Source organism: Haliotis rufescens, unplaced genomic scaffold (assembly GCF_023055435.1).
Source record: "Haliotis rufescens isolate VD_foot unplaced genomic scaffold, xgHalRufe1.0.p SCAF_16, whole genome shotgun sequence".
Classification (NCBI taxonomy): domain Eukaryota; kingdom Metazoa; phylum Mollusca; class Gastropoda; order Lepetellida; family Haliotidae; genus Haliotis; species Haliotis rufescens.
Genome location: NW_025963846.1, coordinates 23,182,983 through 23,195,994, shown reverse-complemented (window position 1 = coordinate 23,195,994; position 13,012 = coordinate 23,182,983). Strand labels below are relative to the sequence as shown.

Here is a 13,012-nt window from a genome sequence, read left to right as displayed (position 1 = left end):
GAGTGAGCCTTTACCCACCAGAGTGAGCCTTTACCCACCAGAGTGAACAACATATAGACATGACCGACACAGCTGACATCCCCCAGATAATGCTGTCATCACTACAGCCTTCATCCCCCAGAGTGAGCCTTTACCCCCCAGAGTGAGCCTTTACCCCCCAGAGTGAGCCTTTACCCACCAGAGTGAACAACATATAGACATGACCGACACAGCCGACATCCCCACAGATAATGCTGTCATCACTACAGCCTTCATCCCCCAGAGTGAGCCTTTACCCACCAGAGTGAACAACATATAGACATGACCGACACAGCCGACATCCCCACAGATAATGCTGTCATCACTACAGCCTTCATCCCCCAGAGTGAGCCTTTACCCACCAGAGTGAACAACATATAGACATGTCCGACACAGCTGACATCCCCACAGATACTGCTGTCATCACTACAGCCTTCATCCCCCAGAGTGAGCCTTTACCCACCAGATAATGCTGTCATCACTACAGCCTTCATCCCCCAGAGTGAGCCTTTACCCACCAGAGTGAGCCTTTACCCACCAGATAATGCTGTCATCACTACAGCCTCGTGAACAAATACACATAATGTAATTGTGGAGCGGACAGAGTCTGGCCCTGATACACCCCAATACTTGGTATCACCAGTGACCCCCACTGCACTGTGCAGTTCCTGGTATAGAACGAGCTGCGTGTATTGTAGACTTCCACCCTGACCTATGTCTACTTGAGTAGCAGGTGCTTGAAAGCTGCCCTTCTGTGGCCATCCAGTGCCACCTCACTCTTCCCTGCTTAGATGATGTACAGAAGCATACTCCACACAACACTGAGACACGTCCTAGAAATAACACAGGCTATTTGAAACAGCAGCCAACTCTTAGATACCGAGCTGTCTGACTCCGGGTGTTGGGAGGGAGGTGATAACAAGCAATATTAGACAGTGTGTAACAGAACAAAGGTGTTATCTGAAATATCAAGACAGATGCGAGCACTTTAGCTAAAATGGCTCCCATAATTTATGGAGAAATTAAATTGTAACTGTAAATAGCAAGTTGAAGTAAAAAAAAAGAAGGGAAAACTATAATTAGCCATTTTGGGCAATTTGACGACAAGAATACAGACTTCCTTCCCAGTTCTTATAAGACCCCCACGAAACTAATAAACGCTCCCCCTTGGAACCACAGCTGGCCTTCGTAGTGAAACGGTTGAAAATTAGCCTTCAGCCAAGAAATTCATCCCTTATCTAATACATTTCGCTACTTAAGGATGGAGGAAAACAATTGCTTGATATTCAGCGTCGGTTCAGCAAGAGTGGATTTCAGTCCGAAGTTCTAATTTCTCTAGCCTGTGGCTATGGATGGGGTAAAACATGTAAATCTATGAGAATGTAATTTATTGCCAGTTATTGATCACTCCCTGAGCTCCATATATAACCTATTTCTTGCCCCGAAACTTGCAGTTCATGAGGTGTTTGAAACCCGACTCCTTCTCTGGGCCACAGTTTAAGACACACACCACATCTGCCAAGATGGGAACAGTGTACAAAAATGTCTACCCAGAACTAGAATTCAATATCCTTTTCCCATCTCCACTCTTACAGAAACAGTTGGGCATCGACCAGACATCTTTGCCACAAATCTGGGACCAAACTGAATACCACTCCATCCAATGCAGAGCTATTAGATTAGTTAAATATAACTATGTATCAGCTAGTCTTCCTGCAAACCTAAATGGAACTACCAATAGCTGAACCGGCCTGGTATTGATTGTAAAACTCTCAAATGCCAAGTTGCTAGGTCCCACTCAAATTCTGTGTGATGCCAACTGATCGGCAACCTGTGAAACACACATTCTTAGCCAATACCGGGCTGAGCAAGCGGCCATTATGCAAGGTCTTCACAAATGTGTCATACAACAAACAGTGTCTCCCACCGACAATTATCTTTGGTCTTTGATTCCAGATCAGACTCTTTTACAATTACCGATCTTGCACAAGAAGTCCAGAAGAGGAAGAATCAAGGACGAGAGCAAAGAACTGATGATTGGATTCCCAGATATTTTCCTTCCAGATTGAATAACATTTAACATTTCCAAAGTTGCCACAAATAGCCTTCCACGGCTTGTAATTCATATCATGCAAGAAGTCAAATCTCTTTATTCAGCGTGACCTTGCATTGATATTCACCGCAAATATGGGGTATCGGATTCTTCAATATATGAAGGTAGCAAATTCCAAGCAAACATGATATGGAAATATTTTCAATTATATCGAAGACTTTGACAATATAATAACATATGATTTGAAAAGTAGAATGGCCATTACCAGGATTAAGTCCAAGTGTCACAGTTGGGATAAAAGTGATGTCCACATATTCAAAGCCAAGCAGCACATAACCATCTCAGTGAGAGTTAGACTCTTCAGTTGCAAATTCTTAAGTGTCTCCAGAGCAATCTGTGGGAATAATATCTTAGTCAGCAATACTGCCACTATCTAATGACAACCTGCACAAGTAATCAAGACCGGTGCAGGGAAACCAGTGCCTTTGCATAGAATATCGCCATCTATAGTGTTACTCTCCAAATACCACATTGTTCAAGTTGAAATATATATATATTATTCAAAAGAAGTTAAGGAACACCCTATATTGTCATGACAGATTAACTAAACTTATCCCTTTGTCCCTTCACAAAGTCAAAGCACACAAAGTCAGCCATCTAACCCACTCAGCCACTAAGGCCTCCACAAAATGAAAGTCTGACAACTGGCAGTCTAGATCACATACTTTGTGTACCCCTCTGTGACTCAGCCCCAAAAAGTACTAGAATCCGTGAGTGAGTATGATTTTACGCCGCTTTTAGCAATATTCAAGCAATATCACGTTGACACCAGAAATGGGCTTCACACATTGTACCCATGTCGGGAATCGAACCCGGGTCTTAGGCGTGAAGGGCGAATGCTTTAACCACAAGGCTACCCGACCATCTTTTCAGTAGTTTATTTCGAAAATGTTGTAAGAATTTGGTATTCTAGTGGAAACAATTGTAACAAGGAGAGAAAAACCAATGCCACCAGAGGTCATCTACAAGCTCTTGGTGATGTGAGGCAAGCCGAGTTGGAATTAAGCGGATCCTGGGGTCACTGAGCTTGGCTGCTATAGAACCTAAAATCTAATATTCGGGTTTATTTGGCCCTTTGACCTTCATGCTTAATTCCAGACATGTCGTCACAGCATCTTTGACGTGACTCCCGAACGCAGGTTTTTGAATGAGACTTGTGTGAGAATAAAAATATTTAAATATTTTCCTTGTTAAACTGCCTTTCCATAAATGATAGAAGGGGGCCCAGAGAATGTCTTCAGTCTTGAAAACTATGCAAAAGTATTGTTAATATATATGTGCACAGACAAGCTCAAAGCTTCATGGCAAAATGATGAAGGGTTCAGCTGTCAAGAGCAAGATCTCAGAAGTCATTTTGCAACCTGAATACGACAAAGGTTCCTCGACATGAGGTGGTTCTAGCAGCAAGAAGTAACTTTTAACCTTTATATTGAAGCAAAAGAAACATTGGTCCAGTTCCTTCAGAACATAGTCGTCCATTGATCTGTAAACAGAAAATTGCATGAGGACCACATTATCATGTTAGGGCTGATCAATACCACTTCTGGAACTGGGGTCAGGACTTGTCAAATCAATGCCATATTACCAGGAGACAGTGGGGGGTTGTGGAGGGAGACTTGCCAACACAGACTGCCAACAGACAGCAATAGGTCACTGGTTCTGCCCACCATGTTCTGGGCGCAGTCTCAGTGTGAAACAATCTACTAAACTCTGGTTAATGGTATTGGTGTGAATCAATCGACTAAACTTAGAGCTGAAGTAAAGGTGTGAAACAATTGACTCAAGACTGGGATACAGCATTGGTGTGAAAATCTATGGAAGTCTAGAACAGCTGCCAACCTCGTTGGTATTCCGTGTCCATGATTCAACTAAACTCTGGACAAAAATGACCCTGATCTACAAGATTCAACCTAATCCTGTCAGCATTGGTCCACAACCTCACTCTGGACAAAGATCACAAATTCACCTAAACCTGCCAGCATTGGTCCACAACCTAACTCGGGACAAAGATCACAAATTCATCTGATCCTGCAGCATTGGTCCACAACCTCACTCAGGACAAAGATCACAAATTCACCTAATCCTGTCAGCATTGGTCCACAACCTAACTCGTGACAAAGATCACAAATTCACCTAAACCTGCCAGCATTCATGATTAGAACAGGAACAGGCACATCGAAAAAAATAATTAAAAATTAGAAATTAAACAAATAATTGTGTTTCTGGAAATGTCTTTGATCTCTTAAAGGCGATTTCCAAAAAAAACACGATAGTTACCCTATTGATCCCCTAGATAATTAGGAAAGCCCTTGACCGTCCATGCCATTACATAATGACCAGTCCCTCAGAGACTTTTGTTTAAACAATACTGCTTTTATTAACAGCCTTTCTGTTTAGACAGTACACAAAAACGTCACTACAACTAAAACACATACTTACAGTACGGACACACGATGCTAAAACAACACACTCCCTCAATGCAATATCAATTCTACCTACTCAGGGAGCTGGGAAGCTAAATATTATACGAGTAATATGGACATATCAATATTATGGATTTTGGTGTCAGCTTCTGTGCCTCCAACCTGTTTAAAACACATGTTACACTTAGCAACAGATTGCTTGAAGATTTCACAAGTAAATGTAACTCTAGTATTCAATTACACCAGAAAATAGGCTTCATAATATGGACAAGAAAACTAACAGAACATTAGTGAAACAGCATAATACTTAAATCAATTAATCCGACGCAGTTTTGTCTGACTGACATTTCATAATATCCATTGTGAAAACATCAATCATCCCCTGGGAGATATTGTATATAAATACCCTTAAACCTTATCATACGTATAACACCTGTAACGATCGTAATGACTACTCCAGGATTATCCACCACACAAAACACAAGGCATGAATAATTCAAAGCATTCCTCCATGATAGTCATTGATTTCTATATTTCTGATGCATTATTAAACTGTGTGTTTATTCTTAAAACACACCTTTGACTTAAATCATTCTCTGTAGAGTATTTCCCATTCAGGTAAAAATCACTCAGGCGGTGTTGATGGTGTTGTGACCTATGCAAGGATGCATACTTTGTCTTATTGCTTTAATGACAAGCTAAAAATAATTGAGCTTCAATCAACAAAATTGGTTCATGAATATACGGTTCAATGATGTGTAATGCTGTGTTTGAGTGAGTGAGTGGGCTGGATTTAACACAACTTCCCGAGGCAAGAGAGTAAACTGACTTTAAGCCCAGTTTCCACCCCTTGCCGAACTAGGCTGGAATTCCTGGGCTCGATTGTAGCCCTGCCAGTGACTATTACGAGTTATGTCCCTTTTATTCCTCTCCTATGGACCAATTACATTTGCTTCAAACAAAATGGCGGCACCCAGTCAAGACGATCTGATCCATAATCAGTATCTATATTGAGATAAAACGGGTCTAACATCGTGAAGTGAATCAAATCACGTGAGCACCTTGATTAAAAACATAAAAAGATGGAAAGATGGAAAACATGTTGACGAGTTGGCAGTGCACAAATCCTGCAATCGACCAAAATCTGCATGACAGTTTACGAACTGGATTTTGATTCCGTTGTGCGATTTTGATATGACTATGCCCAAACTTGTTAGTCACGTGAGCACCTTGATTAAAAACATAAAAAGATTTGGAAAACATGTTGACAACGAGTTGGCAGTGCACAAATCCTGCAATCGACCAAAATCTGCATGACAGTTTACGAAATGGATTTTGATTCTGTTGTGCGATTTTGATATGACTATGCCCAAACTTGTTAGTCAGCCAAAATGTAACTCCATAATACCAGCCTAGTTTGGCAAGGGTGGAAACTGGACTTTTATAGTCAGTTAACTCTCTTGCCTCGGGAAGATGGGTTTAAGACTGCTTTGACGTTGATGTCAGCTTGAGAAGAAAGTCCTTGTGAAGTAGGTTTAAGCTAGGTGCTTTATACCACTTTAGTGGAAACCACAAGCAATGTATGGTGCTGACAAACCAAGAAATATGTGAGTGATTGAAGACATGCTTGTTTCTAAGTACTACTGTTTCTCCAGTGTATTTCTGTGATGGTGAGAGCCATGAGTTTGTTTTTCATTTATCATCAGTAGTACTAATGTGGAAGTCGAAAATTATAATATATAAATTTTCACGACAATCTTTATACTGGGATAACACTTTCTTAGTACAAATTCTAGTACTTTTGGGGATTGACTTCCATTCGAAGTTCGAAACCACACTGCCAGAGTGAGGCACCTAATCGCCAGCACACAAAGTCAGCGATCTAACCCACTCAGCCACCGTGGCTTCCAAAGAATGGAATCCAACAACTGGTAGTCTAGATTACATACTTTGTGTACCCCTCTGACAAGTATAAATTGGCAAGGCTCCTATGGCTGAAATCTTTGAACACACAATGCCATTTAGAAAGTGGTCAAATATAAGAAATGTTATATTTGGGATAACACTTTCTTAGTAACGTACAAATTCCAGTACTTCCTGGGGTTGAGTTCCATCCGGAATTTGAACCTACATTGAATTTTAGGCCAAATTTCTTGTAAACCATCTAATAAAAATAAAAAGCCTAATGCATCAACACATATTAGACAATATGCATAACAAGTATTGAAGCTTTTGCCAAAACAATTAAGATTGAAAGTAAACTAACATGTCTGTAAGAAATAAAGTAGAATGCATTGTTAATATGTTCAAACAGATCATTCCAAATAGATAAGAGATAATAATGTAGAACATGTTTATTCATATCTTGTGCTGGTAATTAATTCGTCCAGAAGCAAATCATTCAGCGGGAAGTGTCTCTATGGATTATAGACATGGAAATGACACAATAGACATGCACATCAACTCTGACTACCACTTCCAGCTATAGAATAAGCAAAATGCATCACAATGACAACACAAGTATTACACACAAATGCCCTCCAACAGCACATATCTGTAAATACCACGATTTTCGGTTTTATACGAAAATAACTCCATTGCTTTGCTAACGTGACAAAGCTTCTAAACTGTCATGAATTTTCAATACATTTTATCTATTTTTATTTTTCATTGTCATCAAATGATTTTTTAGCTATTGTAGTTGGGTCTCATCTCCGTCAATAGTCGGCCAACTTTGGCCACTTACCTGCAGAATGACACCATTAAAGTACACATCCATATGGGATAAGTGTTTAGTTAGCGTCTAGAAATAGCTACAATTGTTCAAATTTGATGAATGATGACATGGCTAGTATTTCCTAAATTGGCGCCACACTCGTGCATATTATTTCATCGAGCCCTGTAAACTCCCTCATTGCAAATACAATCAATACATATCTCAGCTTAATCATGCTTCTGTGTAGCCGAAAAGAATGGAAACAGACAGCAATATGGTCAGCAGAATTACAACAATTTAAATTAACGTGGAAGTTACGCATAACGTGGAGATAATTGGAGGATTGTCCCAAGCAGCTGTAGGTCCAGTTGTTCGTTAGTGCATCATCTGCCCGGTTCTCCATACAACAGCCGAAAGGAACATGATCATCAACTGGCTTTTCAAATCTGGACACATTTCGTGAAATTAAATTTAAATACGATTTTTTTTCATGGACATGAAACAAACAAGTACAATTAACTATGGAAATTAATCAGTCAAGACAGTTCACAAAACCAATCCTTTATGATTTAATACATATTTATCAAATGTTAGATATGCAGAACAGGTGCTTGTTTTTCTTACATCAATAATGTCCTGCATGTATAAGACAGATGATATTCTGTTGATAACTTAACATACGCCAGGGTGTGACTTGACACATTTCCAAGATAAACAAGGAAATTAAAAACAAATTCGGTCAAGTATCATGCAGATGCAAGCTTAACTCAAGATTGAGCAAGTTTTCCCTCACGACCAGGAAGAAATGTTTTTCACAAAAGGTGTCATGAGAGAGAGTTGGGTTTTACATTGCTATTAGTAATATTCCAGCAGTATCATGTCAGGGACACAAGACATGGGCTTTGTTCCCATGTGAGGAATGAGTTTGGTTTTACACTCCTTTTAGCAATATTCCAGCAATATCACGGCGGGGGACACCAGAAATGGGCTTCACACATTGTACCCATGTCGGGAATCGAACCCGGGTCTTTGGCGTGACGAGTGAACGCTTTAACCACTAGGCTACCCGACCGCCCCTCCCATGTGAGGAATCGAACCCAGGTCTTCAGCGTGACTAGCAAACGCTTTAACCACTAGGCTACCCGACCACCCCCCTACCATGTGAGGAATCGAACCCAGGTCTTCAGCATGACTTGCAAACACTTTAAACACTAGGCTACCCGACCACCCCCCTCCCATGTGAGGAATCGAACCCAGGTCTTCAGCATGACTTGCAAACACTTTAAACACTAGGCTACCCGACCACCCCCCTCCCATGTGAGGAATCGAACCCAGGTCTTCAGCATGACTTGCAAACACTTTAAACACTAGGCTACCCGACCACCCCCCTCCCATGTGAGGAATCGAACCCAGGTCTTCAGCATGACTTGCAAACACTTTAAACACTAGGCTACCCGACCACCCCCCTCCCATGTGAGGAATCGAACCCAGGTCTTCAGCATGACTTGCAAACGCTTTAACCACTAGGCTACCCGACCATGGGATAGAGAGGAACCAGCACTTTGTATATGATGATTCATCAATTAACATACGGATACCCTGCCATCCCAGCTTCATTCACATCACAAGTAATCATGTTAAAAGCATGTTTAAGTTTATCTCACTAAAAACATATTTCATTTTACAAACCAAATTTGTTCATGAATATATGAATATAATACAATGAGCTATTGATTAAATATATCCAACTACAGCTTATTACTTCCAATTGTATCCAACACATACATTTAAAAAATAATATCACATAGAAATATATTAACTGACATTCAATGAACACTGACAATATGTTTAAATTACTGTTTGTAAATCAGACAGGAAAACAAGATAGAACAAAACCTGAAACTGGTTTGGCCAAGAAAACAGATTCATGGAACGATTGAGTATCAAGTGTACACTTCACACGTTGTTGAATACACGTCCGTATCAATAATTTATGTAAATATATGCAACACTTCCCACCATAAGAATCTTATTACAAATGATACAAAGGTTTACCTACGATTTCAAACTAAGTGCCCTTAGGCAAAAACATCATTTTGTCAAAAATCAGTATTTTCTTAATAGTCCTTTTTTTTCCTTAAATCTAAATATTTCATTAAATGCAAAAATGTGAAGCTGAACATGAATGCCTCTTTTTGTTTATTGGACTCGTTTTCAGTGAAATGCAAGGAAATTCTGAAAAGCCATAACATTAGTTATTACTATAACAACACAACTTGGCAACTATTTAATTCCAATTTGGATATATACTGACCTCTGAGCGGGCCTGACCAATTCCCCGTGAGATACAAGTGATGCAGGGATGCTGATCCACTGCATGGAGCATCAGTCTGGAAACAACTGGCCTTATAATGGAAAATGACTGTGGCCAAATACACAACGCTAATCTGACACACCGCTGGTACGATCATATTTGGTATTTAGTTCAAATCACATGACGTCAATCTCGACTTCAAATTGAAAGGCTTTCTTTGAAGTGGGTGACATTTGTATGTCATTATTAGGTAGAAGCTCAGCTGGCTTGATTGATTCTGTGTTACTGACATGCGCTCAGCAACAAATACTAGAAAATAAATATAGTCTCACATTGTTAACCCCTTTAGATTTAAACAATGATTATCTAAAAAATAAATCACAAACCAAAGGGTTTTAGAAGGACATTAGATGAGGGGAATATATTTCATATACAATAACACCGTATTCCCTTGTAGAGGGAAATAAACTTTCATTATCCGCAGCAAGATCGACACTGCTGCTGACAAGTAATCTGATTATACTGCACAGGCATTGCAAGGTACGATACACACATTCCTAATCGGACATGCACTTTAAAATCTATGAATGTGAAATATGTACATGCAATAACTGAACAGAAATTTTATGAGGCTTAATCTTATCGTTATCTCAACGTACTGTGTAAACCGCCGTGGAGGTCAAGGTCAACCACTGAACACCGGTAACATACTCATAGCAGTAACTCAAAATGGGTTTTCGGTGAGGCTTGGCATCAGCTAAATCCACAGCTGATGCAGTTGTGTGAGAATGTACACACAGACAAGACAGCAGAAGATTTTCAGAATGTCTGCCTGACTTTCTCCTCAACTCCCACACACTTCCCATCTGTGCTGACGACGACGACCCACCAAATGCTCTCCTGCTTTGCATCTTAGCATTATCTATGTTGGAGCAGAGACGCTGCCAGCTATAGTAACCGCCTAACGAAGCTAACACTACCTCGCAAAATCAATCCGATTTTGGCCCTACAAGGCAGCAAACCAGAGCAAAGTGTGCAAATCTCACCTCGATGAATCTGTGTCCAGCTCCAATAATCCTTAGTGTGAAGTCCCCAGTAATTTTCATCCAATATGTAGTAAAGCACAGTGGCGATTTTCACTGACCGAATCCAAGCTGTTGGGGCAGGGAAGAGTGATCATAAATTACCTACACCCGACACCAGTACCACCATCCCGACAGGTGTGTCCGTCCATGCTGGGTGACACAGCGGTTGTCTGTGCGTCAGTACGGCACCAGCTTCACCGGTTGTGGGAGATGGCAGCAGCAGCGCTAGCACTAGCAGACTAAGCAGGCAGCAGTGGTTCAAGCCAGCCCAGTACAGTGCAAATGGTGGCTGCAGTGTAGCTCCAGATCAATGCCAATACCGTCAATCCATACATCCACCGATGATGATCAAAGCTCTCTCTCACTCCTGGCTGCTCGCTGTTCGCCGGCTCCACTTCGGGCTACTCCACAATCGTAACTAAATCCTACAATGCCTACACCTTTAGCTTGCACATATGCTCTGGGAGAAACGGAACAGGTAGCGTGAATAACACAAACATAAGAAATGCAAGCACCAATTAAGCAATTTTAACTCCAGCACGTGCTTACAGCTGAGCTGAAGTGCATCAGGATTTCTCCTGCCTCTACCTGTCCAACCTAACTAGGCCACACTCAGGTAATACCCTGACCTGTCTGTTTGGTACGCAAGCCTGACCAGTCTGTTTGGAAGCAAGCCTGACCAGTCTGTTTGGTAGCAAGCCTGACCAGTGGCTGATCCACGAGGTGTGACTTTCTGGTCAACAACAGACAACACCGTCCATCTGCTGTCGTTGTGCTGCTCCCTGCATCTGCTCCCTCAGCATTCTCAGGTGGACTCACAGGCCAGGTTTAGTGTTACCAAGAGCTGCACCAGCTGGGGAAAGCATGCCCGGTATGTACTATAGCTGGCAACAGTCAGGAGGGATATGCATGACTGACCTGCCGCCTACCTTCCTGCATGGATTAATGGGAACAATAACACAGCTGACAGAGAGACCCCTTCCTTGTGCTCTGTGCTGGGAAGGATAGAACCTGTTTATTCATTTCTTGTGCGTGTTGACATGACATTTGCCATGCATGCCTGTATAGTGACATGCATGAATAAGTTGGGATCAAAATACTTGATTTGGGTCTATATTCATCCAAGAAATATTATAACTTGATTATTCAAGACTGAAAACTACACATGTCTAGTTACAGGAGGAAACATGCTCATTTAAACATGTGTCCCATCACAAGACCATCACTGTATTTCACACGGCCATTACTTAATATATGGAAGAAATATGAGGCTAGGTTGTGTCCCCAGGTTGTATATACGCTGCTGGGATGACTGTGGGGTGGAGATTACTATGCTGACCGGAAGCCTGTGGGGTGGAGATTACTATGCAGACCTGGCCTGTGGGGGTGGAGATTACTATGCTGACCTGGCCTGTGGGGTGGAGATTACTATGCTGACCGGAAACCTGTGGGGTGGAGATTACTATGCTGACCGGAAACCTGTGGGGGTGGAGATTACTATGCTAAGCAGAAGCCTGTGGGGTCGAGATTACTATGCTGACCTGGCCTGTGGGGGTGGAGATTACTATGCTGACCGGAAACCTGTGGGGTGGAGATTACTATGCTAAGCAGAAGCCTGTGGGGTCGAGATTACTATGCTGACCTGGCCTGTGGGGGTGGAGATTACTATGCTGACCGGAAACCTGTGGGGTGGAGATTACTATGCTAAGCAGAAGCCTGTGGGGTGGAGATTACTATGCTGACCTGGCCTGTGGGGGTGGAGATTACTATGCTGACCGGAAACCTGTGGGGTGGAGATTACTATGCTAAGCAGAAGCCTGTGGGGTCGAGATTACTATGCTGACCTGGCCTGTGGGGGTGGAGATTACTATGCTGACCTGGCCTGTGGGGCTGAGATTACTATGCTGACCGGAAGCCTGTGGGGTGGAAATTACTATGCTGACCTGGCCTGTGGGGTGGAGATTACTATGCTGACCTGGCCTGTGGGGCTGAGATTACTATGCTGACCGGAAGCCTGTGGGGTGGAGATTACTATGCTGACCGGAAACCTGTGGGGGTGGAGATTACTATGCTAACCGGAACACTGTGGGGGCTGGGGTACACCACACTAGCTCTCTACATGACTTAATGAGTCAACTTCATCAGCTACGAGACAATAGAAGCTGTTCTCCTTTATTCCAGTGGTACTCTGATACATTGACGTTATCGCCTCAAATGTTAAATATAACTGGAATACTGTTAAAAGCGGCGTTAAACCCCACTCACCCACCACTATAACCAGCATTGTTTAGCAGGACCATTAGCCTCCCACGGGCAGTCATCACTCTGATACAGCCCGCCAGA

At 42.0% G+C, this 13,012-nt stretch overlaps 1 protein-coding gene across 11 annotated transcripts in view; it reads right to left on the bottom strand.

Annotated features, from left to right (window-relative positions):
* The window catches only part of LOC124133838 (plasma membrane calcium-transporting ATPase 2-like), a 189,212-nt gene that overhangs the window by 115,892 nt on the left and 60,308 nt on the right, over positions 1-13,012 (bottom strand). The window contains exon 1 of one of the 11 annotated variants that reach the window (XM_048397018.1): positions 10,631-11,538. The exons of the other annotated variants lie outside the window; for them this stretch is intronic. The gene's annotated coding sequence lies outside the window, so the exon portion shown is untranslated. Of the gene's footprint in view, positions 1-10,630; positions 11,539-13,012 lie in introns of those variants that run through there. 11 annotated transcript variants of the gene reach the window in all.